Source organism: Ambystoma mexicanum, chromosome 2p (genome assembly GCF_040938575.1).
Source record: "Ambystoma mexicanum isolate Mex_15411 chromosome 2p, UKY_AmexF1_1, whole genome shotgun sequence".
NCBI lineage: Eukaryota > Metazoa > Chordata > Amphibia > Caudata > Ambystomatidae > Ambystoma > Ambystoma mexicanum.
The window spans coordinates 414,218,781-414,243,784 of NC_090923.1; the positions used below are offsets into that span (position 1 = coordinate 414,218,781).

The 25,004-nt window shown below is 43.3% G+C and overlaps 1 long non-coding RNA gene across 1 annotated transcript in view; it reads left to right on the forward strand.

Moving 5' to 3' along the window:
• Window positions 1-1,913, forward strand: part of LOC138565883 (uncharacterized) — a 125,898-nt gene extending 123,985 nt beyond the window's left edge. Inside the window, exon 5 of the long non-coding RNA XR_011301677.1 lies at window positions 1,760-1,913. This is a non-coding gene — a long non-coding RNA (uncharacterized lncRNA). The remainder of the gene's footprint in view (window positions 1-1,759) is intronic.
• The last annotated feature ends 23,091 nt before the right edge of the window (window positions 1,914-25,004 follow it).

Below are 25,004 nucleotides of genomic sequence, written 5' to 3' on the forward strand. Positions count from 1 at the left end.
AACAAGCAGCAACAAGGAGATCGAAGAGAAGACAGAAGTGCACCAACATGAAGATCCCCACTGCAGCAGTCCACCTTGATGATGAAGGGGGCGAAGAGGAAGCCACAGAGTCCTGATGATGAAAGGGATGAAGAAAGCACCGTGTCACCTTTTCTGCAGCAAGACTCAGGGGTGTAGGTGTTCCAAAAATTAAGTTGAGAAGATGAAGTGGCTAAGCAGGCCCAGCCACATTAGCCCTTCTCCTAGCTTTCACTCGACGTAGAAGTCCCAAATCTGGAGTAAAATCCACAAACCAGGCATGGGTGTGCAGATTAATCTGCCTGCAAGCAGAATATCCAAAAATTAGACCTGGATCACCTTCACCCTCCAAACCGGAGCCTGATGAAGTTCCACGGCCTCACCGACAAAATGGCCGCCAGCCGCATGTGCGATCCGCAGCCACGGCATGAAACGAAATGTCCGTTCGTTCCGTTTCATGGAAAAAATTCGGAATGCTTTCACCGCCGGGCCCGGGCGTCCGCTATCACTCGTCGCCACTGTTGGGGGTTTGTCCTTGGCCCCATGCGGTCCCGTAAGCCCCCAACCTGGAAGGACCACACTCGACACACGTCCTTCCAGCTCGGGCTTCCCGGTCGCTCTACCGCGGCCGGGAATGCCCCGTTTATTTATACAACACGCGGCGACGTGCAAAGTCATGCCGCCGCGTGCGCGTCCCATCACGGGGCAGCACCACAAACAGCTGCTTAGTCTTCTTTGAAAGTATGCAATTCTTTTCTCTTTGTTTGAGGTGAATACACAAGCTCCCACTCACGAATATGGCATCTCGTAAAAAGCATAACATGTGTAAATGCTATTGCCCTCCATTTAAAAAATACGAATACATGTGTTGATGATGTCAAAAATATAATGTAATTGATCTTCAATCATCGACTTTCTTAATGCATCTGATCTTTCCTACTCGCATTTCTCAATATATGTTGCAAACATTCAAGATAGGCTGCAAAGGTTTAAGAAATTAATTAATACATAAGTGAAGGTAATAAGACTTTCCAGACTGTGACTTTCACAACCATAGGTCTTATGGCACCGAAGCTACTCAGGATAGAATTCAATGCAACCGAACACACTGATATGCATTCACATTACTGGTAAGTGGATGATAAATTAAGGAATGACAGTAATTTCCTTATGTGATCTCATAGAACGGGAGACACAAAATCCCTAATAGCAAAGGAATTAAAAAGTAGAGATGGCCACAATGTTTTCAAAGCAGTTTAGTACTGATTTCAACAAGTCACCCAAGGAATCTGTAAAACGGTCAATTCAGTAAAACAAAGGGGGAATTACGGGAACGGCAATAGAATGACATTTGGATTGTGAAAACAGCACATTGCTTAGTAGTAGCTATTACTAAAGGGTATTGCTCAGTGGCACAGATAATCAATTTTCATATCACCTTTCATATCATGTTGCTGGGATACATCTGTGGGGTGTATTTTGTAATATTCTTATAATCAGCAAATTTGGATTGAGGAAAGAGGGTGTAGTGTTGTAAAAGAACCTTGTAATTAGCTGTAATTACTATATTTTTGATTCAATGTGGATATATTTAGATAATAACCGCTAAGCACATTTTACTACTTCCCAGCAAAGGAATGGGAGGAAGTCTAAAGCATGAGTATCATAGAAGAAGGTCTTGTTAGCGAATGCTTTTTTTCTGGCTTGAGATTTTAATCAGTCAATTATGTTGTATTTTCAGTATATGAGCATAAATTCTGGCTGCAGTTGGGCGAACGATGTGCACATCCCAGGCACCAGAGATTACCAGACATCGCACCATCACTTCTCTATCAGCGGCAGTTAAAGAAGTGTGCATTGTTTATGAATAATGTATTAAAATAGCAAACACTAAACAGCTTCTTGACTATTTTTGTTTCTGCTTACTTTTGTGTGAGCTTGTGATAGCGCAAATGGCATGAGTAAGATGTGTATGTACCTAACTGTTTACAGAGTTCACATTTACATTTCATTATTTATTATTATTATGTTTTATTGTTATTTATTTATTTGCCTTATGGCTAACAGATTAACCTTTATCAAAATACATTAAACACACCATACAAAAATGAATGCAAGACATACATTTACACTCCCTTTATAATTTAATCATAAAGATTAAAACGTTTATACATAAGGATTTTTCATTTGAGTTCATCATTCGATTCCATACATGATCCTGAGATAACAGTACAGCGTGTTAAAAAAACCTGGTAAACAGTTGTTTTCTTACAGGTGACAGATTTTCACATATTACTACCAATTGTGTCAGTGTTTCAACCTCGATGTGACAAAACCTATATAATCTCTAATTTCTTGCAATTCCCATGCAAGCACCCGAGACTTCGTTTGTTAAAAACAAGTTTAACCTGAACCTTCAAAACTTGGCTTTAAAAACCTGAGATTGGTACTTGCACAGATACCATGGTAAAACATGAAAAGATCTAAAATCATAGGGTGAACAATAAAAAAGATGACAGTCCGCAATCCTTTCTCTGTTAGTTATCCAATCAAATTCATATAATTTTTGTTTCACCTTAATTGGAGTATATGTTATGTTATGTTACTTTGCATTTATAAGCGCCTTATGTACCATTGGTATGGTCTGAAGATGTACCATTGGTATGGTCTGAAGGCGCTGGTAGGTTGAACGCCCTTGGGAACCGAAGTTCAAGTCAGTAGAGAGAATAGAGAGAGTCAAAGGTGCGTGTGAGCACCGGATATGTGTGCAGCTGGTGTGGCATTTGTGAAGTAGCTGCTTCTTAGCGGTAGGTGTGGTGGTGGAGGGGTCAAGAGTATGTGTTCGTTCTGGCAGGATTTATCCAGACCGATTGTGGCTGCGTTAGGCCTGAGGAGAACGCCTGGCTGGGGGGTGTGTAAACCCCCATCAGTGTTTAGTTAGAGTGATGGGGAGTATGAGACAGATGTTGGTATGAGAACAGCTATACCGAATGGTGTCATAGTATCGCTGTGTTCTATTTGAGTGGTGGTGTAAAGAAGAGATTAAGCGTGGAGATGTGAATATGGTGGTTTACTGTAGGTGCTTGAGATCGCGCCCACTCCAATAGTTCCATGAACTTAATCCGTTCCATGTACTCTGACTGTTCCGTGCATTACGACCGTTTCAAGCACTCAGACCGTTGCTTTCAATGCTCTTTCAGACGTTACATGTTCTCCAAACCATTCCATGTATGTCACGCCATTCTGTGCACTCCAATCCGTTCCATGCACTCCAATCCGTTCCATGCACTCCCATCCGTTCCATGTACTTCAACCATTTTATGCACTCCACCATTTTATGCACTACTCCTTTCCTTCGTTCTACCCACGTTATCCTTTCTCCATGCATCATCCATACACATACGTCATCTTCACACTGCTCTTTTGATTCGTTCTACCCATGTTATCCTTACTCCATGCATCATCCATCCACATACGTCATCTTCACATGTTCCATTCACTTAACTAATTGCACCCATTTCACTCGTTCCATCCACTTCACTAGTTCCGCCCACTTCGCCGGTTCCAAGCACATCACCTGTTCATTCATCTACTTCATCCGTTCTACCATTTCACCCGTTCCACCCACTTCACCCATTCTACATCAGTTCATCCGTTCCATCCTTATACTTCACCCGTTCCATCCACACCCCTTCACCCGTTCCATCCATATACTTCACGCGTTCCATCCACATACTTCACCCGATATACGGCATCCACTTCACCCGCTCACCCGATATAGGGCAGACTTTCTAGACTTTGGCACAGTGACGTTATTAGGGACACTGTCAAATCCCGCTATGCCAGAGGGGTGTTGTTATATACACTTCTAGAATCAACTTTGTACCGAAAGGATATTAGGCACACTTCTAAAAATCAGCCAAGGCACGCTAATAGGCACACTTCTAAGTACAAACAGGGCATGCTATCAGGCACACTTCTAAATTCAACCAAGGCACGCTATTAGGCACACTTCTAACTTCAACTTTGCACACAGAGGATAATAGGCACACTTCTATATTCAGCTTTGCAGAAAGAGGATAATAGGCAACCAAATTTAAATGTGCACAGTGAGGATATTCAACTAAGGCGCGCTAATGGGCACAGTTCTAAGGTAAACCAAGGACACGCCATCAGGCACATTTCTAAATTCAACCAGGGCATGCTATTAGGCACCCTTCTAAAGTCTACCAGGGCACGTTAATAGGCACACTTCTAAAGTCAAACCAGGGCATGTTAATAGGCACACTTCTAAATTCAACTTTGCACAGAGAGGATATTAGGCACAAATTCAACCAAGGTACGCTAATAGGAACACTTCTAGATTCAACTTTGCACAGAGAGGATGTTAGGCACACTTCAAAATTCAACGAGGGCACGCTCATAGGCACACTTCTAAATTCAACTTTGCACAGAGAGGAAATTAGACACAGTTCTAAATTCAACCAGGGCATGCTATTAGGCACACTTCTAAATTCAACATTACACAGAGAGGAAATTCGACACAGTTCTAAATTTAACCAGGGCACGCTATTAGGCACACTTCTAGATTCAACCAGGGCACGTTATTAAGCACACTTCTAAATTCAACTTTATACAGAGAGGAAATTAGGCGCACTTCTAAAGTCAACAGAGGCACGCTATTAGGCACACTTCTAAATACAACCTTACACAGAGAGGAAATTATACACAGTTCTAAATTCAACCAGGGCACGCAATTAGGCACACTTCTAAATTCAACATTACACAGAGAGGAAATTAGGCGCGCTTCTAAAGTCAACCAGGGCACGCTATTAGGCACACTTCTAAAGTCAACCGGGGCACGCTATTAGGCACATTTCTAGAGTCAACCAGGGCATGTTAGTAGGCACACTTCTAAATTAAATTTTGCACAGAGAGGATATTAGGCACAATTCTAAATTGAACCAAGGTACGCTCATAGGCACACTTCTAAATTCAACTTTGCACAGAGAGGAAATTAAACACAGTTCTAAATTCAACCAGGGCACGCTATTAGGCACACTTCTAAAGTCAACCAGGGCACGTTAATAGGCACATTTCCAGAGTCAACCAGGGCATGTTAGTAGGCACACTTCTAAATTCAATTTTGCACAGAGAGGATATTAGGTGCACTTCTAAATTCAACTAAGGTACGCTCATAGGCACACTTCTAAATTCAACTTTGCACAGAGAGGAAATTAGACAGTTCTAAATTCAACCAGGGCACGCTATTAGGCACACTTCTAGATTCAACCAGGGCACGCTATTAGGCACACTTCTAAATGAAACTTTACACAGAGAGGAAATTAGGCGCGCTTCTAAAGTCAACCAGGGCACGTTAATAGGCACATTTCTAGAGTCAACCAGGGCATGTTAATAGGCACACTTCTAAATTCAACTTTGCACAGAGAGGATATTCGACACAGTTCTAAATTCAACCAGGACACGCTATTAGGCACACTTCTAAATTCAACTTTACACCGAGAGGAAATTAGACACAGTTCTAAATTCAACCAGGGCACGCAATTAGGCACACTTCTAAATTCAACATTACACAGAGAGGAAATTAGGCGCGCTTCTAAAGTCAACCAGGGCACGCTATTAGGCACACTTCTAAAGTCAACCAGGGCACGTTAATAGGCACATTTCTAGAGTCAACCAGGACATGTTAATAGGCACACTTCTAAATTCAACTTTGCACAGAGAGGATATTAGGCGCACTTCTAAATTCAACCAAAGTACGCTCATAGGCATACTTCTAGATTCAACTTTGCGCAGAGAGGAAATTAGACACAGTTCTATATTCAACCAGGGCACGCTATTAGGCACACTTCTAAATTCAACTTTACACCGAGAGGGAATTAGACACAGTTATAAATTCAACCAGGGCACGCTATAAGGCACACTTCTAGATTCAACCAGGGCACGCTACTAGGCACACTTCTAAATTCAACTTTGCACAGAGGAGAAAATTAGACACAGTTCTAAATTCAACCATGGCACGCTATTAGGTACACTGCTAGATTCAACCAGGGCACACTGTTAGGCACACTTCTAAATTCAACCAGGGGACGCTATTAGGCACACTTCTAAATTCAACTTTACATAGAGAGGAAATTAGACACAGTTATAAATTCAACCAGGGCACGCTATTAGGCACACTTCTAGATTCAACCAGGGCACGCTATTAGGCACACTTCTAGATTCAACCAGGGCACGCTACTAGGCACACTTCTAAATTCAACTTTGCACAGAGAGGAAATTAGACACAGTTAAAAATTCAACCAGGGCTCTCTATTAGGCACACTTCTAGATTCAACCAGGGCACCCTATTAGGCACACTTCTAGATTCAACCTGGGCACTCTATTAGGCACACTTCTAGATTCAACCTGGGCACGCTATTAGGCACACTTCTAAATTCAACCAGGGCACGCTATTAGGCGCACTTCTATATTCAAATTTACACCAAGAGGAAATTAGCCACAGTTATAAATTCAACCAGGGCACGCAATTAGGCACACTTCTAAATTCAACATTACACAGAGAGGAAATTAGGCGCGCTTCTAAAGTCAACCAGGGCACGCTATTAGGCACACTTCTAAAGTCAACCGGGGCACGCTATTAGGCACATTTCTAGAGTCAACCAGGGCATGTTAGTAGGCACACTTCTAAATTAAATTTTGCACAGAGAGGATATTAGGCACAATTCTAAATTGAACCAAGGTACGCTCATAGGCACACTTCTAAATTCAACTTTGCACAGAGAGGAAATTAAACACAGTTCTAAATTCAACCAGGGCACGCTATTAGGCACACTTCTAAAGTCAACCAGGGCACGTTAATAGGCACATTTCTAGAGTCAACCAGGGCATGTTAGTAGGCACACTTCTAAATTCAATTTTGCACAGAGAGGATATTAGGTGCACTTCTAAATTCAACTAAGGTACGCTCATAGGCACACTTCTAAATTCAACTTTGCACAGAGAGGAAATTAGACAGTTCTAAATTCAACCAGGGCACGCTATTAGGCACACTTCTAGATTCAACCAGGGCACGCTATTAGGCACACTTCTAAATGAAACTTTACACAGAGAGGAAATTAGGCGCGCTTCTAAAGTCAACCAGGGCACGTTAATAGGCACATTTCTAGAGTCAACCAGGGCATGTTAATAGGCACACTTCTAAATTCAACTTTGCACAGAGAGGATATTCGACACAGTTCTAAATTCAACCAGGACACGCTATTAGGCACACTTCTAAATTCAACTTTACACCGAGAGGAAATTAGACACAGTTCTAAATTCAACCAGGGCACGCAATTAGGCACACTTCTAAATTCAACATTACACAGAGAGGAAATTAGGCGCGCTTCTAAAGTCAACCAGGGCACGCTATTAGGCACACTTCTAAAGTCAACCAGGGCACGTTAATAGGCACATTTCTAGAGTCAACCAGGACATGTTAATAGGCACACTTCTAAATTCAACTTTGCACAGAGAGGATATTAGGCGCACTTCTAAATTCAACCAAAGTACGCTCATAGGCATACTTCTAGATTCAACTTTGCGCAGAGAGGAAATTAGACACAGTTCTATATTCAACCAGGGCACGCTATTAGGCACACTTCTAAATTCAACTTTACACCGAGAGGGAATTAGACACAGTTATAAATTCAACCAGGGCACGCTATAAGGCACACTTCTAGATTCAACCAGGGCACGCTACTAGGCACACTTCTAAATTCAACTTTGCACAGAGGAGAAAATTAGACACAGTTCTAAATTCAACCATGGCACGCTATTAGGTACACTGCTAGATTCAACCAGGGCACACTGTTAGGCACACTTCTAAATTCAACCAGGGGACGCTATTAGGCACACTTCTAAATTCAACTTTACATAGAGAGGAAATTAGACACAGTTATAAATTCAACCAGGGCACGCTATTAGGCACACTTCTAGATTCAACCAGGGCACGCTACTAGGCACACTTCTAAATTCAACTTTGCACAGAGAGGAAATTAGACACAGTTAAAAATTCAACCAGGGCTCTCTATTAGGCACACTTCTAGATTCAACCAGGGCACGCTATTAGGCACACTTCTAGATTCAACCTGGGCACTCTATTAGGCACACTTCTAAATTCAACCAGGGCACGCTATTAGGCGCACTTCTATATTCAAATTTACACCAAGAGGAAATTAGACACAGTTATAAATTCAACCAGGGCACGCTATAAGGCACACTTCTAGATTCAACCAGGGCACGCTACTAGGCACACTTCTAAATTCAACTTTGCACAGAGGAGAAAATTAGACACAGTTCTAAATTCAACCATGGCACGCTATTAGGTACACTGCTAGATTCAACCAGGGCACACTGTTAGGCACACTTCTAAATTCAACCAGGGGACGCTATTAGGCACACTTCTAAATTCAACTTTACATAGAGAGGAAATTAGACACAGTTATAAATTCAACCAGGGCACGCTATTAGGCACACTTCTAGATTCAACCAGGGCACGCTACTAGGCACACTTCTAAATTCAACTTTGCACAGAGAGGAAATTAGACACAGTTAAAAATTCAACCAGGGCTCTCTATTAGGCACACTTCTAGATTCAACCAGGGCACACTATTAGGCACACTTCTAGATTCAACCTGGGCACTCTATTAGGCACACTTCTAGATTCAACCAGGGCACGCTATTAGGCACACTTCTAAATTCAACCAGGGCACGCTATTAGGCGCACTTCTATATTCAAATTTACACCAAGAGGAAATTAGACACAGTTATAAATTCAACCAGGGCACTCTATTAGGCACACTTCTAAATTCAACCAGGGGATGCTATTAGGCACACTTCTAAATTCAACCAGGGGACGCTATTAAGCACACTTGTAAATTCAACCAGGGAACGCTATTAGGCACACTTCTAAATTCAACCGGGGCACGCTAGGCACACTTCTAAATTCAACCAGGGGACGCTATTAGGCACACTTCTAAATTCAACCAGGGGACGCTATTAGGCACACTTCTAAAGTCAACCGGGGCATGCTATTAGGCACACCTCTATATGCAGTTAAACTATACATGGAAGAGATTACAACGGTTTAGCTTTCAGCGGATGAGTGGTAGGGTAGTATGGTGTGAAGTATTTGCTTGTCACACTTACTTATTGTAGGCTTCTTGCTCCTCCTGCGGATACCTGCAGATATGATCTGGAGCCGTCTCGTTGGAGCCCTCCTTTGCCTTGAGGTCCTTAGCCGATGGGGCTGCATGGGCAGAGGGCTGCTGTGGGAAGGTCGGTAATGGCCTAGGTAAGATGGTTGTGGGACCAATCAGGGCACGGTGGGTGGGTCGGGAGGCAGGGGGTGGGCAGACTAGGAAGCGGGGAGCAGGAGAGGACTGTGGGAGTTAAATTGGGTGCAGAGGGGCTAATTTACAGTAAAAAATAAAGCAGATGGCCTGCTACTTCAGGGGTACTCACCGGACAAAAATCACACAAGGAAATGGGACCTCAAACTATGGAGCGAGCACTGGATGTTGCACACACAGCCTACTGGCCAATCAGGGCACGGTGGGTGGGTTGGGAGGCGGGAGGTGGGCAGACTAGGAAGCAGGGAGCAGGAGAGGACTGTGGGAGTTAAATTGGGTGGCAGAGGGGCTAATTTAAGTACAAATAAAGCAGATGGCCTGCTACTTCAGAGGCACTCACTGGACGAAAATCACACGAGGAAATGGGGCCTCAGACTATAGAACGAGCACTGGATGTTGCACACACTGCCTACTGGCCAATCAGGGCATGGTGGGCGGGTGGGAAGGCAGGAGGTGGGCAGACTAGGAAGCGGGGATCAGGAGATGACTGTGGGAGTTAAATTGGGCGGCAGAGGGGCTAATTTACAGTAAAAAATAAAGCAGATGGCCTGCTACTTCAGGGGTACTCACCGGACGAAAATCACACGAGGAAATGGGGCCTCAGACTATGGAACGAGCACTGGATGTTGCACACATGGCCTACTGGAGTCCCCACCTCCATTGAGGAGGTCCCACATTTCTCAAAGCTTCAAAGCTTTATGAAATGTGGGACCTGCACAATGTGTAAACATGCCATGGACAGCACATCATGTTTTGAAGACAAATATGGCACATATGCCATATGCCAAATCTTCTATCGAATAGCCTGTTCCATCCAACATGATTTTACATTTGTCTACCCAACACTTCAATACTTTGCAGGTATTGAGTTCCAGCTGCGTATTCAACAACATAAATAATGAATGCTTTGGAGGACATAATAGTTTGGCAAAAAGCTGTAATACCTGCCAATTTATTTGGGCTTGAATGGAAACCAGACCTAATTCGTGTCTGATCATATTTATCGGTACACCCATTGGGAGATCTAATGTTCTTCTCCATATGGATGCCTCGACCTTGGCCCAGTTCAGACCATCCCCATATGTTTTCCCCCCATAAGTAGTCCTTGGAACAATTTTCTGATGATAACATTTCAACAGTGGAAGGATCCAGAAATCTCAATTGAGGTAACTCTAGCCTGAGCCATTTTACTTAAGAGTATATCTTGCTTTTATGTACTGTCGTGGGCCAAGAACTCCTGAGTATCTATACTCAGCTACCATTTCTATTTTTACATTTGCCCAGATTAAACATGCAACCTTTTATGCATGATTGAGGCTTTGGTTTCATTATCAAGACATTTGTTTTGCGTACATTTATGGGCAAATCCAGATCCTTCAAGAAATAATGCACCACCTGCAGATCGCGTTGAAGGTTGATAGCCGTACGATCTCATAGAACCGGATTGTAGGCGTTGTGCCATATACTGGACCTGGAAAAGACCCATTCACGAGGGATTGGTGCGAATATTGATAAATGCTCGACCAATGTCGTGTATACAAAAATTAAATATAAAAACGGGGCTAAAACACAACCTTCTCAAAACCTGTGACTGGTCTTAATCCATCTACTAAAATTTCCCTTGTTGGTTCAGTCTGACGTGGACATGAGTGTCTGTGTGCAGCGCAATAAAATCTTTCAAAAGATGTGTAGGGCTTTTCTTTTCCTTCATCTTTTCACAGATCCTACCTCTGTTCACACAGCCAAAAGCCTGGCCAGATCCATGAAAGCAATATACACAGCATTGCCCAGTTTCTTGACTTGATCTGACAGCAACTTCAAAATAAAACAATTTTGGGAGGTCCCCACCTCCTTCCTAAAACCAGCCTGATACACGTCCAGCAGATTTTCATTCTTATCCCAATTCTCCAATTCCTTTAATAACAACGTGGAGAAAGTTGTACTGCTGGTGTACAACAGGGATATCGGGCGGTAATTACTAGGGTTAAATCTAAGCCCGTTTTTAAATCTTTATGTATAAAGCTGAATGTATGTATGTGTGTATGTGTGTTTGGCTATACAAATCCACACAGTTGAACCCACATCTACCAATTTTTGCATGGATTCCTCTTTTGTCTGGAGAAGGATCGTAGTCTGTTTGGAGGCAAAAAACGTATGTACAAAAACAATTTGGGAAAGAAAAAAAAAACACGTTTTTGTGAACAATTATCACGCCAATCCAAATATGGGATATAACAAGGTTACGGTTTACTTAAGTTCAGTCACAAGAAGAGATCACAATCAATCAAAAACAAATTTGGAAAATAAATTAAAAAATTCTAATTTTAAACACGACTTGCTGACATGAGGACAATAGCTACATCCTGCAGGGCACATGAGACACCAGAGCAAACTGATGCAAGACTTGCCGAAAAGAGGACAAAAGCAACATCCTCCTGGGCACATGAGTCACCACTCTATCATGACACTGGCAACGCTGGGGGGTACCCTAGCTATAAAACATGCACAAGGCTATAGCAGATCCCCATGTGCATGTCAGCTGCAGACTCGTGCAACACCAGATGGTACTGCTAGTATTGAAATTATATTAGCACCAGCCCATGAATAAAGAATTATCCCAGTCTGAGCAATGTTACTAAATAAGTCAAAGAAGATTTTAGCCCACAAAACAGGATCAGATTTAAAAGTGCAGTTTGATAAACCATCTTGACAGCTTACACTTGTTTATGCAATTCAAAATATCCTCCTCTACTAAGATCAGCCCCCACCCACCAGAAATATCACAAAGGACAGCAATACCGTTGGCCTCACTGTGGTACAATTTTTCAAAATGTTTTACCCAAGTCACTTCTGCAATGGGCTTCGCTTGTAAAATTACTTGGGTACCAGGTGACTTCATCAACATCCAAAAAAAACTACCTTGCTTTGTTGATACTGTCCTCAACATTGATTCAGTATCCCATTGAGTCAGCATACATTTATGACACACTGTCCAATTTTTAAACATGTGTTTTGCTAATCGTGCTTTAAGAACAATCATCAGCGTCTAGAAAGTTCTTAATGACCTTAAATAGGAGTGCAGATCTCTCTTTTCTTCTTGTACTGCTTTGTCAAACACATGTAAATGACCACCCTGACGGCCTACACGGCCAAGGTCCGAACTTCTCAAAAAACGAGATAAAAGACTCTGGACTCTAGATACATAATTCAATGGATCTGTTAGGTCATGGTCATCATGCAGCAGTATTACATCTAGAACCTTTGAACGGCCTCCATGTTATGATTGCATTCCTGTCACACACTTCCAAAGTCACTCCTCCAAAAAGATCACTTAGAGGAGGAAAGATTACTACCTTGAAAACATGGGCTATTAAACTGTAGTCACTGTATCATTAGTGATGACCTGCATCTCGGCACACGGCTCGAAAAGCTGGGTTAGCTGCAAGGAGAAGGGCAGTGATTTCCTCAGTGTCAGTTGTGGTCAAAGGTGGACATCGCAGCTAGAGAGGAGGGTAGGGTTGGTGGAGTGAAGTGAGCAGGAGGAGGATAGTAGGACATTTTTTGAGGGTCCCTTCAATAGTAGAGATTTTAGAAACAAAGAAGGGAGTGAGCTCATTGGCAGAGAGTTTCGAAGAGATGGAGGAGGGTTTGGGAGGAGAGAGAATAGAGTTGAGAGATTCTTGGAGGCTTCTGGGTTGGGAGGATTGAGATGATATGAGAGAGGGCTAGAAGTCGCGTTCAGCAGTAAGAAGAGCAGAGGAGTAGTTTAGAAGAGCAGAGATATAGAGTTGAGAATCCAAAGAGCGTCTAGATTTTTGCCATATGCAAAGCTTTTTTTGCATTATTATTTTAAGGGTGCAGGTGAGAGGTATAATCCAGGGTCATGGAGGGGAGGGTTCAGGAGTAAAAGTTGACAGAGGAAAATGAGTGGAGAGAGGAGTACGAACAGAAGTGTTGAAGTTAGAGAAAGCTACATCAGAGGTTGGGAAGGTGAGTTCAGCATATGAGGAAAGCAAGTGTTGTAGGTCAGAGAGGTAGATAGGGAACTTGGAGGAGGGAACCTTGCACTTAGTAGCAGTAGTAGTGGGTGACAGGAAGGAGGCAGTAGAGATGGAGGCAAAGATGAAAGAGTGGTTGGATGGAGAGAGGGCAATAGAGATATTGGTGGCTGAGAATAGAGATGAGATGAGAAAAAGGTCAATAGAGTTCCCATTAGAGTATGTGGGCAGATAGTGGATAGAAGAGAGTGGACCTCATTATAATGTTCCCGGTCCGGTAACAATAGTGCCAGTACGCTTACCGGCACCGTTGTTACTGGACCAGCAAAGTACAAGTCAGCGGGTGGGATGACCTCCCGCCCACCAGGTCTGACCTGTTACATGGTTACATGGTTACATGGTTACATGGAACGGCACCCGCCCACAGACTTTGACGGATGCACTGGCACTGTTGCACACAGGGCCGGTGCATCCGTCCTCCCCATCCCATTGAGTCCTATGGGACTCGAATGGGAATGGGGAGTGACATTTTCCGGCGCCTGGCTTCAGGGACTGTCAGGGCTGTAATGCCCCCGTTATTCCCCAAAGTAGGCGCCAGAAAAAATGCACAACTCCTGTGGCAGTCTGCCGTTTTTACCGGCACGGCTGCCGCTAGGGTTGTAATGACCCCCAGTGAGTGATTAAGGAGAAGGGAGGTAAAGTCAGTGGATGTGGCAGTAGAGAAAGAGGGACGGTTAAAGTTGCCTGTGACAATGAGGTGGTGATTAGGAGGGAGTGTGCCGATAAATTGGGAGAGGTGGTTGAAGAAATGGCCTATAGGACCTGGTGGGCGATAGAGAGAGAAATTATGTGAATACCATAAGGGACAGTGATAGTGGAGGTAGTGTATTCGAAAGAGGGTGAGTTGGTGGGGGAATCGGGTCAAGTCGAGATGGGAAGTTTGCAAGATGAAAATAGCCCTATTAGTGAGGCGGGGAGAGTGGGTGAAGGTGTAGACAGGGTCGTGGAGGGCACAATGTGTAGCAGAATAGACAACCTGGGTTTGTGAATCACTGAAACACTTAGATGGGTGGAATGAAGGCCAAAAGATAAGATCCTTCGAGGGAATGATGAATCCCTTCATGCTGGAAAGCATATTTGATGCCTGTTCCCCAGAATTGAGACAGCACCTGGCTGACTCAAAGGAACTAATTCCAAGAAGCTAGTACTAGATGCTGACTTATGGGTAGCCAACAGGGCCACTCATAAGGATTCTGGGATGCTCACAAGAAGGAGGAGGGGATAAAGCACAAAACGGAAGAGGAGAGAGCTCCCAACAAAACCCAACCTAATGAAGCCCACAAAAGTAACCAGTATTAAAATCACTGGAAATTCAAGAGGGCCAGTGACCCTCCCAGAGCCAAACCAGAGCAAGGCCACCAGAAACCCCCATTCTACAGGACCTTTGGTAAGTGTGTAGTTTTTGGGTCTGGTGATCATGTAAAAGGGGACCCTAAATGTATTGGCAAGTGCTTGGGGAACCCAACTATCACTTTAGTCTTTCCTCAAGTGAAGTAAATCCCAGTGACAGGTACATTTTTTCACTCTGTAGCTCAGGAACCCCATGGAGTACAAGCAAGAGTTACTTTGATGCCAGCCTAGCCATCTCTCAATCCTAGATACCACTAAGTGCTACATAAAGGACAATGCACTCATTAATGAACAGGCCACCACTGCCATTAGAGACACTTCGGCCAGCATATCCACGGTGGATGAGTCATTACTCCACCCAGAGGAAGTAGCTAAATCTCCTCTGAGGCCCATTAAACTCGCAGGATGCCTAGTGCAAATACTACCCATAATGTCTGTTACATTCAATGTATCAATGATACCTGTCAGTGTTCAGGCAGAAGTGCCTGGTGCTGTGCCCATGAGCAATTACCACCCAGTATTACTTTGATAAGGAAGATTGCAGGCAAGTTTCCCAAGATTCGCTGTCATCAAGATGGGTGTGGCTTGCTGCTGCCCTTCCAATCTCAACAAGAAACAGACCTGGATTTGAGAAGAAACAACATCATTATCACTAGTTGGTATACTCATGGTTTTAACTCCTTCCTAATTTGAAAAGGAACAAGACTTTCGACTCGTGTGATTTTGTTCTTCTGCAGGAATCCTGTTTAAGAGAATCCCGACCATCGATGGGTATGTGGTATTCTGTTAGCAGGCAGAGAAAGGCTTGCGTGGTAGACCGATGAGGCAGTGAAAATCAAGAAGAAGCGTTCCTTACTATGGGTGAAATGTACTTCAGAAGCGGTTTTAGCCATAAGAGTGGAAGACCTAAGGGAAAGTCATTCTGTGTACACCTTATTACTTAATATTTACTTTAAGCCCTCACAGCAGAATTTAGACAGGGCTTTGAATGATCTGTATGATCTATTTTGGTTGGATTTCAAGCAGAATATAAAGAGGGTGCCATAATTCTGGTTGAGAATTTAAACTGTTGGTCTAATGTGAGTGACCATGAACCTGATGATGCCAACAGCGGTAAAATCATTCTTGGTGCAGATACTCGGATAAAAAAAGACTATCATGGTAAAGTGTGCTCACAATTATTAGCAAGGTGGGAATTCCTGCAGACTAATCTGGTGTGTGATGAACACTTAATAAATAAATGAACCAACTTTGTTTAAGTTGTGTACCTCTTCTACGATCGATTACATCTTTGTAAAAAATGTGTGTAAAGCTGATATTTAGAATTTGGTAATAAAGCGCACACATTTAAGTGACCATGCTCTTCTCACCCTAACCCTGATAGACAAGGACGGGAAAGAGGTGAGTGTGGTAGCATTAATTTGGGTCCTATTTTGTGGGGTAAAAAGACAGTCCCAGAGCGACGGAGATGGAGTGGCCATGCTAGGACCCATTGTGAGAGTGAAGCTGCCTAAGTGTGGAGTTCCATTTGAAAAATAAAAGCCAGTACAAAACAGTGATTTTAACATAAGGCCTAGTGATAAGCGAGAATGGGCCTCCCTCTACTCTGTTAGAATGTACAGGCACTCAGCGGAAGAAAGTGCAATTTAGAACTGCAATATTGTTAAGTGCGTCAAATGGGTTCCAAAAGACATAGAACACTTCAGATGCTCAATTCCTGTAAAAGCCCACTTTGACAGATTCAAAAATGCAACAGTGTACATGGAAAGAAAAAAATACATTTGAAATACTGTGCATTTGGAAGCTAAAAAGGAGGAGTGATGCCTTACATTTGAAAAGTAAAGTCAAATGACAAATTGCATTCATGAGGAATAAAGAGACTTAATTTCAGCACATAAAATGACAACATTTATAAGAAAAGGGCTATTTCGTTTTTGCATAAATTAACACTGGTACTTATGTAACTGTGGCATATTTTGTGGAGAATATCAAGAGTGAACTTATTTATGTTTATACAGTATATAAAGAAAGATTATATTGTGAACAACAGGCCTGTGCAGTATTGAAAGTTAAATGTACACAGTGCGTAAATGCAATATGCTAGTCTTTCAGAATTGTGAACTGCAACTTGTTTTGCTCTCTGAGCTGAAATTCTAACCCCAAGACCTTTGGGGCTAGGCCCTCCAAGTAAACAGGTCTGGTTGTCAATTTAAATGCTAAAATATACAAAGAAATAGATTGAAATTATGGGATTTACAGATAACATGGGGAACAGAAATGACCTTTAAGGTCAGGTTTCCCATACAATGTGTGTGCAATGGTTCTGAACAAAGATCCTTTCAAGCTCAGCAGAAGAGGGTACAATAAACATTGCCCTGGGCAGGTGGCTGGTCACATGCTAAAGGAGAAATAGAAACCTAAGAATTGGAGGTGGCCATCTGAAACTAGGAGCATCTATTATGAAGTGCTATTGATTAAGCATTGAATACATTTTCTCGAGTAAAATGTGCATCGTGTATCCCATCAAGCTTACCCCGGGTGCATTTTAAAGGTGATAAAAAGATAGTTGGGACCATGTAAAAAATGTTGTGATGTACATAACTTAAGTTATGATCAAAATTATGATTCTGGCATTTTCATAAATCTGAGGAATTGGAAATATTGAGAGATTAATAGACAGTAAAATTAATGTTGGAAGTATGTAGTGTCAGAGTTGTAACTATTTTGGCACAGCAGCAAACCGTGAAAAATGGTGGCTCAGCCCAGGAAGGGCATGCCGAATCAAAATTAGTATTTTCCGACTGACCATAAAATGTAGAATCCAAAAATATATAGATGTATGTAGTTATCTGAGCCATAAGCATAGTTGCCATGTTGTTAGATTTTCAGGACTCAAAAAGATAAATCCCACATGTCTGAAGAGGGATGGGGAAGCCTATCACCCCCTCCCCCTATTACTAAATTCATGACAAGGAAGAAGACAAGAAAACACTGCAATCACCCATTCTATTTCAGACGAATTCCCAATGGACCTACGATTCACAAGTATGTCGAGAGGTATCCACTCAGCCAGCCATACAGACCAGGGAGAGTACAGACCTATCCCTGTGTGGATGAATAGCCACAGGCCATGAACAGGGACACCTCTATTGACAACCTGGACTAAGCACCAAGAAACCATGTTGCTAACGTTGTTAGAGACACCACAACATAGCAGTGTTAGACATGAAGCACATGTGCCATCTGCACTTCGGGACATAAACACACAGTCTAATACATGATGCCCACAAGTGTACAGTTCTATAGTTAGTGGACAAATACATGTATATACTGTCATTGCTTTTATTATTTTTGCCATTAGCCAAATGCAGCAACACAGAAACCGCAAGGCACAAGATATCCTGAGCAAAGCTTGCAGAAGCTTACATGCAAATAAACCTATGGAACTGCAGGAGCACCTATGGGAAATGACAGAACCAAGTGTGACTAACCTATGGAGAAATAGGGCCTCATTACTACCCTGGCGGTATAGTGACAACCGTGCCGGTAAGCTTGCAGGCACCATTGTCACCGTCCTGCCATACTACAAGTTGTGCTCGCGGGTCTTGCTCCGCCGACCAGGTCGGACCTAACGGGCTGTGGGGAACCTGCAAGCACAAATCGTGAATGCACCGGCACCGTTATGAACAGTGCCGGTGCATCCGAGTTCCCCATTCCCATTCAGCCCTATGGGGCTGAATAGGGATGGGGAGTCCCTTATTATTGGCACCTGCAAATGGGCAATTACCGGGTCTGCCAAACTCGGCATGACCCAGTAATTGCCCATTTGCGGGTGCCAGACCCGGATGCGAGTTTGGGGGTAGCCTTGCCGGCTTTACAATCAAGGCTATCTTCGACCTCGTAATGAGGCCCATTGTATAGCATGGACACTGTAGAAACCGCATTATAAGGTTTAGGAAAATTACAGCAAGCCTCAGGCCTCAGAGCAAGAGATGAGCTGAGCCGATTCTGGCTGGGCAATCAGCAAGACGTGTGAGACAGAACAAGCAGCAAACGTCAAGAGATACGGATGACATTCCAATCCCCAAACGACAAAGGGACCAGCCTCAGAAAAGACTAATACATCCTCATAATTTAGAGCTGCACAGCTCTAATTCGTGGTCTCTGAACATGTGACGCGGCCAAAGCAGACAATGGACAGTGATCAGCGGTGGGAAAGGAGAGCTGGTCCCAGGCCGCCACACTCAGGCAGCAAAAAGTATGCAACAGTATGCTACAAGTGTTACGCCGATCAGGAGAGCACTCTCATAAGATAAAATGGTACACACAAGTTACAATACAAACAAATAGCCGTTCTCATTTCCTTGAAGAGGTAAATAGTGAGCTGAGAACCTTTGCGGTTCCCAGGCCTGGGAGACGTCAGCTCTAGCCAATCACAGTTTAGTACCGTAGGGGTGGGTAGCAACGGGCAAGAACCAATGGTAAGTCCACCACACTGCAACAATGTTATAGTTAGTAACTTGGGGATGAACCAGGCCAACCACCTGACATGCGAGGGCCAGTAGAATTACATCTATAATGTCCACTACAGGTGGTAGAATACTCAATGCCCAAGTGTTAGGCAGAATCACATGTAGTACCCTTTGGGAACACTACATGCAATTAAGACTACAAGTGTCAGTACAATTTCACCTTTGGTACAAGCCTGTACTACACAGTAATGTGGTAGCTTTGGCTGAGCAGCCAGACTTATCTCAGGAGTTTAGTGAGCAGCACAACAGGTTACACAAAGGACTAGCAATTCCAGTGGTTCAATCAAACACTTACTCAAGGTTTCTTGGTAAAAGAATATACATTTATTTACACAGTCAGTTGGAAAACATTCCACTAGTAAGAGCAGCTCAATATCACACACTAGTATACTACAATACACAACCAATAAGTTACTGAACAAGTTTAGCTCCCCTGAAGTGGGAGTAAAATGGCACTTCAGTTACATTAAAAAGGAGTAAAAAGACAGGATTTTAAGAAATGAAGCACAAATACTTTTATAGGCAGGGCAAAGGGTTTCAGTGAACTACAACCAGCAATTCAATTCATAGGCCTGGGCCAAAGTCAATGGTTCAGAGTCTTTGTATAGGATAGCACAGTTCTGGTAGTAAACAGCTAAGTCTTTGCCACGGATTTTAGAAGAATTTGGTCAGACGAAAAGTTAAACAAATGTTTAGGGAAGGACAAGCCTTCAAAGATGGGAAAGTTTCACAAACTTTCACTGTGGCCGAAAAGATTTCTGGACCGTACCGTACCTTTAAAACTGAAGAAGAGCTGTAGCTGAGGCAGTTGTTCCTGGCAGTTCGAGCAGATCCCGTTGTTCCTGAGCTTCAGTCGTGGGGACAAGAAGGAGGACGTCGGGAGGTTCCTGCACTGCCCAGGGAAGAGGCCACAACCTTGCCAAAAATCAGTCTAAGGTATGAGTGCCTTAAAGACCACAAACTGGTATCCTTTCCACTGGCTATCCGGTTTTCCACAGCACTCTGCAGAAAATTCGACCAAGAGGGGACGGTGTCCAGGCGGCTTACGAGTTGGTTGTTCCCAACAAACTCAAGGGAAGAAGTTAACCTTGAAGGGCTTCTCTGTCAATGGAGTTTCAGGTAATTCAGACCTGCAGCAGGGCTTCACCAGTCGTCCAAGAGTTGCAGCAGTCATCTTCCTTCAGCTCATTTTCGGTTCTTTCGTTCCAGTGATCGACTCTGCTTTCCAAGTACCAGAGACCTGCTTTTAAACAGTTTTCCCCCATTCATTCCAGCCTGGCTGTAACTCACACAGCAGGGTGGCTGTCCTTGCTGGACAGCCAGCTGGCCAATGACGCCAGAGTGCATTCAGCACTTCTAGGAGAGTAAGCACAGGGAGTTTCAGAAGCCCACAAAAGGCCAACGTACAAATGGACCAAACCTGGGTTGGCGTGCAGATTTAAACACAAGACGGACATTTCCTAAAAGAAACAGTGAAACAAGTCGACCGGAGCCTGTTTTTACAGATAGGTCTTGGGCGCCATATTGGAAAACAAGGCTGACCCGATTTTTAGCTGCTGTTGTTCGCGGTCGGGAAAAATCATGATCTTTTGATCTAAACCACTGCCAACAGCCATTTGAAGTAGGAAAGTGTTACATTTGACTGTTACATGAATGTTTTGACTCAGGGGATGCTAGGCAGCCCCTCCAGCACTCTATAGGAAGATAGGGTGTGCTGGGTCTGTACATTTAAAGAGACTAGTTAAGTCAATTTAACTTTACATGCTCTGGTAGACAGTAGTCAGTCCCAGAGAAGGTGTTTAAACCTTGGGGAGTCTGCAAGACACCCCTGTTCCACTGCACTGAAGGTGCTGTGTGACACACAGAAAAAAATGATGCCTATGGAGTTGTCTTAAAACTCCATAACCAAAGAACACAAAAGTAAAACACACTGAAAATGAAAAGTTCAAAGCCTCAAAATATAGCAAAAGAGCTCGAGGGCTCTAAGGTAGAGGGAATTTAGCACTTGTGTGAGAAATATCCCTAACACCAATCTTTTGGCCCAATTGGTTTTCTGGAGAAGAGCCCAAGTTGTGATGTCATGCTGATGACATGAGGTAGTAAAATCGGCCTGCGAGTCGAAGAAGAGCGTGATGTGCATGGGTTTTTCCTGTTCCTGTGCTGATCCCTGTTGGTTTTACCTGTAATAAACCGCAGTTTGAACTTGCCGTTGACTGAGTCCTCCGTGTATCTTGGGGGAGGGAGTTGGGCCCTCCAAATCCACAGACTTCCAGTGTCCCTCTGGCATACCTGGGGGCCCTCCCCAACTTGTCATTTTGAGATGACAAATCCTTCTCCTCCTTCTGCCTACATCATACACACTCCCCAACACCTGGTCCTATCAGCAGCCAGTAGGCGTCTTGGTGGAAGTTGAAGCGAGAGTGCTAGCCAATTCTTATAGTGGGAATTATGATAAGGTATGAGTGTCATCAGAACTTTAAGAGGTCAATTTTGCATCAGAACAGGTTTTTTTCCTCCACTTTATTCCTGGAAAAAGCCTACTGCCGGACTCTTGTGAGGAACAACTAGCAGAGAGGCCTCAAACATTGCATTGGAGATAGTGACAAGGAAATCTAGAAGCTAGCTGGAACCCAACCAGAGGGCCCAGAGGGATTTTTGATGCAGGAGAAAATCCTTGACTGAAAATCCTTTACCAGATCTGTGCTGTCCTCAGAGAAGCCCTGCTGTTTTCCCTGACCAAAGCCTCCCATGTAAGTAGAGATATCCTGAATGCCATCAAAAGTGTGAAGGGGGAAACTGCCAACCTTAATCTCCATTTCCCATTGCTGGTAGGGGGTGCTCCTGGGAAGGCCCTTGGCACATTGTATTAAATCCAATTCAAATTAATTCTACTATAGAAAATCATTGTATCCAATAAAATGTAATTGTTTTGGGAACAGCCTTCCTTAATCCTTTCCAGTAAATTGTGGGGAGGGAGGAAGCTGTGTAGATCCTTAGCGAATGGAAGTGAAGTTAAATCAATGAATTCCCTTATAGAAAATCACAGGATGAGTGTTGTTAGAGTTCGAAACTAACAAGGTTCATGCCCAGTGTGTTAGAGCCGGTATAGATAATAAAGAATGTGGGGACTGTCCTTCTGAAACCCCTGACACCTGTCCCAAAGGGGGTGTGTCCATAATCCCAAAATAAGTAACCCTTAATTGCTGCTATTCAAGTGAATGTAGAGGGTGCCAAACACATTTTCCCTTTATTCCCTTGTATCCCAAACCAGAATTACCAAGCATTGCTTCTAATTTGAATGTGTGTTGAAAAACGATGTCCCTTTGAGTTCCTTTTCCCAATCTTGCCTTTTAAATAAAAGTTGAAAAACGATTTCCCTATTTGAGTTCCTTTTCCCAACTGTGCCTTTCAAATGAAAGCCTAAAAAACGAAATGTCCCCTTGACCCCCTTGCCTCCCAAACCAGAACCCTAAAGCAGTGCCTGTCCTTTGAATTTGTGGTGCAAAACGATTTTTCCATTGTATTGTGAATGTTTTCTATTGGTTAATTTGGATTAAATATAATGTATGTTCTGACTGCATATTTAAAAATTATACCTTTGTTGTTTTTAGAACGGAAAGTAATTTGAATTTGTGATATTGTGTAGTGCCACAATATTGGTGGTTGAGGCGTTGATTGATATCCCATTTTGTCCAACCTTAAATAAATAAATATATATTCTTACTGTACACCGGCCCGATTCCTAGCTACTTTGAGCTATAGAGGGTGTTTGTTGGGGTGGTGCAGGATGGGTTGGAGGCCTCACTAAAGTGCATCTGTATAAGCGCTTTGGGTGTGCGCTACCTTGCTTGGGGGGAAAGGAACACCCTGAGTTGAGTGTGACCGCCAAATTAATCGCACTGTTTCCTGGTGGTAACAGGACAAAGGAAGAGTGTGTGCCTTTTTGTTCAAGATCTTCAAAAACTTTAACAGTTGGTTGAAGCAGTGGTGGGATAATAGAAGACGGGAGAGAAAACTAGAAGCGATTCGCTGCTGCTTTTTTCAGAGCTCTTGGGCAAATTGGGTACCTTTTTGGTGGAGAAACCTTATGGTAGTCTGAGACCATTTGCTCAGCAGAGTAAAAATAATTGTGATAATGAGCTTATTGGTAGAAAGTGCGTATTATGAAAGTCGCTGAGACAATTGAAAAAGCAAATAGGTTTAGCTCATGAAGAAAAAAGGACATTTTAAAATATATTTTACTCAGAAGTACACAAATTGGATAAAGAATGACAGGCTTCGGAAACACATTACCACAAATCAGGCCATATTTGAGAAAATAATGAGAAAAGAGTCACAGTCTATTTGGTGGACCTTAAACAATAAAAGCGAGTCTCGAGGGAAATCTCAAGTCTACCGTATATCTGAAAGTGAGTGGGTGCCAAAAAGTTTGGAAATAACACTCAAGCTCCAACGGGATCTGATACAGAAAACAACAAATTGGTGCCTTGGGCTGTAAAATTCGATAGGTCTGACATCATCAAGGTCATTATTAGGCCAAAGAACTCACGGGGCAGTGGTCCTGATGGTGTGACAAATGGTATCTTTAAGAACAGTCCTCTGTTGTGGGCAGATATCCTCTACAGATTATTTTCACAAGTGGCAGAGGATAGGTGCTGCCTTGCATCCTGGTCTGAGGCGGTTCTTGTCCCTATTTTCCCTACGTGTATCTTTTATATTTGGGTTATGTTTGGTCGATCGCTGTATGTTGCAGCGATTGACTTGTCTTCCGCTTTCGACACTGTAAATATTTCATTATTTTGGAGGAAATTAACTACCTGGGGGATCGATCCTGGTCTTTTGCACATGATCCAGATGCTATATATGGGTAATCCTGCAAGAGTCTGACTCAGTACCCTAGGAGACTTGTCCAGGAGTTTTCATCTTGAGAGGATGATTCTCCAGGTCTGCGTCCTCGCACTGACTCTGTTTAATCTCTCTCTGGCAGATTTATGGGACGACGGGAGTCCTTGGGAGGCTTCCCTCCCAAATAGTTGGGTTAATCAATCTTCTGCATAGCATATGCGGATGACCTAATCCTCCCGGATTAAACTCCAGTGGGTCTGCAGAGACTCTTAAATGAACTTGAGCGATACCTTCAAAAAAATAATTTGGTAATCAACACATCTAAATCTTACATTATGATATGTAGCAAGAGGAAGAATATAAAATAATTCTCTTGGAACCTAAATAACGAGAGATTTACTAGTGTAGAGAAGGAGCTAAGTACCTGTCACGATGCCCGCTCCCGGGGAGCCGGCTCAGGCCCTGCGTCCCCGAAAGCGGACATCAAGTCCCAGGGGAAGGTCCCAGCAACCCCTTATAGGGGCCCTTTGGACAGCGTCCTGGTGCCTATGGCGCCAGGCTCATAGAAAACGTTAGTCCTGGCGCCATAGGCGCCAGGCTCATTATGAAAGTGTTTGGGTGCACTTACCTGATGCAGACCATGCTGCAGAACCCCGGCCTCCTTGAGGCCTGAAAGGAACTACTTTACCTGTGGGACTCATTTACCACCCGGGCTTGGTCGGGGAAGGATACATACCTGATTGGAGGAAGGACACATTCTAGGAACTTCTTCCAAGGCTATTTAA